We start from the raw sequence: 6,000 nt of genomic DNA on the forward strand, positions 1-6,000 counted from the left end.
TAGGCACCAGAGAACTTTAATGTAAACCACAGATATTTATTTTAAACACAAAGTCTTAAACTGGGGATATGGGTGATATATACACGGGCTATAAAGTATCTCATACAGTTAACAAGTTGCTCAGTTGTTTCAGGCTTTCTAATATATCTTTTTCTTTCTCTTAGGTCTCTCAGGTTTTCAGTTCACATATAATACACTCTCCAACTCTAGTATAGGCTGGCCTCTTGGGTATGATGTACCAAGTCTCCCTAGTCGACTGGAGCCTCTACTCCCAGCCCTTCAGACTCTTAGACCCACATCTGTTCCCTCAACCACCTCTCTAGATCTTAAGAGATGTATATAGGTGTCTATGACCGCTCAGGTCTTCACGGTGACTCTTCCGTTGTCACACACACAGCCCCTTGGCTGTTTTTATAGAGCTAGCAGTCAGCTTTTCTTCTCTCCTCAGTCACTGTCTCAGCTCTTTCAAAGACCAACTCTCTCCGGCTCTGACAGGCACTAATTCTCCTCAGCCTCTGTCAGACACTAACTCCCTCAGCCGTTAGCTGACAATCTCACACTGAGAGTTCCGAGCACTCTGGCCCCCACCCTCAGGTCACCTGACACAAGCTCTGTGCGTCTTCAGTTTTCTGTTTAACTCATACCTTGCCATCACAATCACATCTTAAGCAGGACCAGAGGGAGAACTGTGTTAAGTGAGGAATAGCAACATTACAGTAATCTGGTAGCATCTTAAAAGACTAACAAAATGCATTTCAGCATAAGCTTTCATGAATCAAAGCTTACTTCCTCAGTTGCACAGAGGTGTACATCCATAGACATAGAATCATAGAGTTGGAAGGGACCTCCAGGGTCATCTAGTCCAACCCCCTGCACAATGCAGGAAACCCACAAATACCTACCCCAAATTCACAGGATCTTCATCGCTGTCAGATGGCCATCTAGCCTCTGTTTAAAAACCTCCAAGGAAGGAGAGCCCACCACCTCCTAAGGAAGCCTGTTCTGCTGAAGAACTGCTCTAACGTTCAGGAAGTTCTTCCAAATGTTGAGCCGGAAACTCTTTTGATTTAATTTCAACCCATTGGTTCTGGTCCTACCTTCCGGGGCCACAGAAAACAATTCCACACCATCCTCTATATGACAGCCGTTCAAGTACTTGAAGATGGTGATCATATCACCTCTCAGCAGCCTCCTCTCCAGGCTAAACACCCCCAGCTCCTTCAACCTCTCCTCATAGGACTCGATCTCCAGATCCCTCACCATCTTCGTCGCCATCCTCTGGACCTCTTCCAGCTTGTCTATATCCTTCTTAAAATGTGGTGCCCAAAACTGAACACAATACTCCAGGTGAGCTCTTACCAGAGCAGAGTAAAGCTATACCATCACATCACGTGATGTGGACACTATACTTCTGTTGATACAGCCCAAAATTGCATTTACCTTTTTAGCCATCACATCACACTGTTGACTCATGTTCAGTGTATGATCCACTAAGACCCCTAGATCCTTTTCGCACATACTACTGCTAAGACAAGTCTCTCCCATCCTATAACCATGCATGGGATTTTTCCTACCAAATTGCAGAACTTTACATTTATCCCTGTTAAAATTCATTTTATTGGTTTTAGCCCAGTTTTCCAGCCTGTCAAAGTCATCCTGTATCCTGTTTCTGTCTTCTACTGTATTTGCAACCCCTCTCAATTTAGTGTCATCAGCAAATTTAGTAAGTATTCCCTCTATTCCTTCATCCAATTCGTTTACAAAGATGTTGAATGAAACAGGTCCCAGGATGGGGTGGTTAAATGCTTATCAGGAGAGGGATAGATATTTAACCAAGTCTATCTATGCATCTGAGGAAGTGAAACATCTGTGAAACAGGAGAGAAAATAAAACAGTTTAGAAAGTAGCTGTATTGAGAATATGTTATAAAGCTTCCTGAATGCTATGTTGTTATTACTGTTTTTTAAATCATTTAGGGGCCCAATAACAATTTTGTACAACAAAAGTTTGTAAATAAGGTTTGATATACCTACTGAAAACTACGTATTTTGTGGATTATGCAGATGTAAATAAATGTTAATTTTGCATACATTTGCCCTTCTTCTGCATGTTATGGGGAAAAGCAAGGTCAAATGCTCCCTAGTGGAAATCTTGTTCAGCCCCAACTTGGGCTTGTGAACTTAATGGACATGGTTCTAGACAGTCAAAGCTTTTTGTAGTAGTCGGAGCTAATATACTTTCAAAGAACCAAAACAGGTACCAAATGCACTGAGGCAGATTCTCAAACAATATAGCCTTAACCTAAGGGGGGAAAAGGTCACTAAAAGAACACACACACACACATATATATGTGCAAATCTATCATGGCTATATCTGCAATGTGGTCTTTATACAACTGTCCCACCCTTTAAAAAACAATCTCCATCAACCTCAAGTAGACGGAAATTTGCCTGGTATGTTCTCCAAGTTATCTAGGAAAATAAGACGTCAGCATTGTGTTAGATTTTATAGCATTCAAACTAAACCACATTAAGCCTATTTTGAAAAATCAAGAATATATGAGTAAAAGCTCATGCTAGACTGCAGGTCTAGTTTATACTGAGGAATGTCTGTCTTTGGGGTGTTCCACTTCAGACCTCTGGGAGTCTCCCTTTTTCTTTTTTAAAATCTCCCTCCACTACATGTTCAAGAGGAGGATTCCAGCCAACTTCACTGACATGCTAGTTTTCTAGATATAAGGTTCTTTTTGTATGGAGGAGCATTCGGTTAAACACACTCCAATCTTCAGTTTGAACAGCCCAGACAAGTGTGAACTTCTGAACAAAGTGACTTTATTTCTCTAAGTAAGGAGACTGCTTGGTTATAAGCTCTGCTGTTACATTTGGTGTAGTGGATGTTCACAACTAGGTTAAAAGTTCATGGGAGTTCTCAAGTAACAGCAATATGAACTCCAGGTCTTTTACATACCATCTGGTCATGACACTGTTCTTGAAGGCTTCCCAGGGAAAACTGTGTGTAGCAAGAAATGTACAGTTTGCAAAGGAAGAAGCTGTCAGTATAAGTAGAGTTATACATGAATCTGTTCGTTAATGTGTCTGTCTTCATTATTGCTTTTTTCACAGCAAAAGTAGCTTTCAGAAAGGATACACCAACTTGCATAGTACTGTCCTCTGTGAGTTTAAATACTCAGCATGTAGCAGCATTACACCGTTCAGCACATGTAGTGAAGAACACCTCCACTGCCAATTGCAATCAGCACAGGACAATCATGAAACTGGAGTTCAACCAGAAAGTTATGGTCACTTCCTGCTCCTGAGAAAATATGCCTGTGACTCTTAATGGGCTGAATCCATCAATCTCTCAGCAGAAGGCACTCATAATCACAGATCTTGTCACTGTTCCCTTCTTCCCCAGCTGCCCTATTCAACTTCCTGGGATCATGAAACCTTAAAGAATTAATAAGGAGTGGGACAGTGTGGAAGGGGAAGGATGGGAAATTACCCTTCCTGCCTCTTCTAGTCAGCAGAACTGTACTAATGGAAGAAGGTGGTAGTTTTGTCCTCTGCAGTCTTCAGAGTATCTTATCTCTAGTCTCCCTGCTGGGACCCTTTCTTAGTCTTAGGTTCTGCATGGGATTTTCATGGTAGTCAAACACATATTACCATCACAGATGCTTAACTAGGAACAATCTGGTAGCCTTTGTTCCCAATATTTGGGATGTTTCTGCATGTTCCACACCAGCTCAACCAACCAGGGCTGAAGGCTTCACCATCACAAGCAAAATACAATATCAGTTACCAGCAATCCTAGAAGAGAGCTTCACTGTCTTATATAACACCTGAGCCTATTTCATAATTAAATGCAAAATAAATGTATACAATACATAAGCCCAAGTTGTATGGAGATATCATTTAGGCTGTTATATAGTGTAGATGACTTTTCACAGTGTACATATCACAATGTTCCACTCCTGTTACCATAATAGTTAATCCATAATGACTGGCAAAAACCAAAGCTGATGGTGAAAATATTCAGGAGGATCTCCGTAAACCGTGTGTGTGTGCTACAGTGTGGCAAATGAAGTTCAGTATAAGCTGATGCAAAATGGAACAAAAAATCCCAACTATATGCTAATAGGGTTTGAACTTGCTGAGGCTGAAAGGGGAAAGAGACCTTAGGGTTGCAGAGGATAGCTCAATTAAGGTTTCAACCGAGTGTGCCACAACAGTGAAAAGGGGAAACTCTGTGCTGGAGATTATTAGGAAAGTGACTGAAAATAAAACAGCCAATATTATAATACCCTATATGGATCTTTGCTGTGACACCATATGGCATACAATGCCATTTTAGTCACCAAATTTCAAAAAGGACATTGAAAAGCTGGAAATAGCACAGGAGAGATGAACCAAGATGATTAAGGAGGTGGAGCACTTTTCCTATGAGGAAAGCCGGGAGAGTTTGGGAATTTTTAGCATAGAGAGAAAAAACCTAATCGCAGAGGTTTATAAAATTATGCATAAGGTAAAGAAAGTGGACAAAGAGAACTTTTCTCTCTCTCCCAAAATACTAGAACTCAAGGGCACTGATTAAAGTTGATGGGCAGTAGAGTCAGGGCAGACAAAAGGAATTTAACAAGTGACTAATACGTGGAATTCACTGTCAGAGATTGTAGTAATGGCCACAGGCACAGATGGCTTTAACAAATCCATGAAGGACAAGCCTATCAGTGGCTACTTGACATGATGACTAAAGGAAACATCCATATTCAGAGGCAGTAAACCTCTGAATTGCAGTGCTAGGAGGCAACATCAAGGGAAGGCCTCTATGCTGCTGTTGGCCCTCCAGAGGAACTGCTTGGTCACTGTGAGACAGGATGCTGGACTGGATAATCACTGGTCTAATCCAGCAGCACTCTCTTATGTTCTAATGATTAATCTAGCCATGCCTCATAATCTACCTGATAGCCTCATGTATTTACTTTTAAAATGCCCCACTGAAACTATCAAACTCTTTATATACAATTTCTGTTCAAACTAGATTAAGCAGTATATAACATGAAGCCTATACTTGCAACAGCAGCAGCATATCTGTGCATTGGCAAAACAATATAGCAAGGATGGCTGGAGCAGAGCTATGGCAGAAAGCAACATGAGTTTCTGTATCACAAAGAAGAGTGGGTTAGGCTCTTCATATCAGAACCACAATCTCCATTTCCAAGGAGGTTCACAAAGCATTTTCCTAACACCAAATAAAATTGTACATCTACTGAAAAGGAGGTATTCTAAAATAGGTTGATGTAAAATTATTGCCAATTGGCTGGTGTATCCAGAATATAAAGAATTGAATCAGATTCTTTTCCTGATTTACAAGGACAATGTTTGTACAAAATAACCAAGATTTCCACATTGTGCATTTTATTTAAAATGTTTTTACATACATTAAAAAAATCACTATTCATATAGTCTAAATTCTAGCAACATATACAAACACAGAGTGACTACATAACATGCTGAGGTAAGAAAGTACATTCTAGGAAAATAACCACTCAACATTATTTATAACCATCACTCTGTGCTAAAACACAGACCCCTCTGCGTACCCTTGAGACAACATAATAGATACAATATCAATGCTGGACTTAAAAGAAAAGAAAACAACCAAGCACTTACTGTGACAATTGTCTGTGCTGTGTATCTTACATTCAGGAATCAATAAGTTAGTGCCTAAAATACAGGGCAGCAAATCAAGAATGCTCAGTTTTCATCTTGTTGACATATTTAATTTTGATACATTCAGTTCCCCACAAAGTCCCTTTCTTACTGTTGTAACGTGCTGACAGGTTCCTACTGCAACATACCGATGAAGGTAAGTATGCTTATGCACCTAGCACACCAAAAATCTGTGGGTTTTGGTATGTACGTTAATTCCAACCAAGCACAAAGTTGCCCTAGCTTATGAAATGTTCAAGTGAGTGAACCTTTGATTTTTCATGCTTTGTAT

The sequence above is a fragment of the Heteronotia binoei genome, chromosome 3 (assembly GCF_032191835.1).
Source record: "Heteronotia binoei isolate CCM8104 ecotype False Entrance Well chromosome 3, APGP_CSIRO_Hbin_v1, whole genome shotgun sequence".
NCBI classification, from domain to species: domain Eukaryota; kingdom Metazoa; phylum Chordata; class Lepidosauria; order Squamata; family Gekkonidae; genus Heteronotia; species Heteronotia binoei.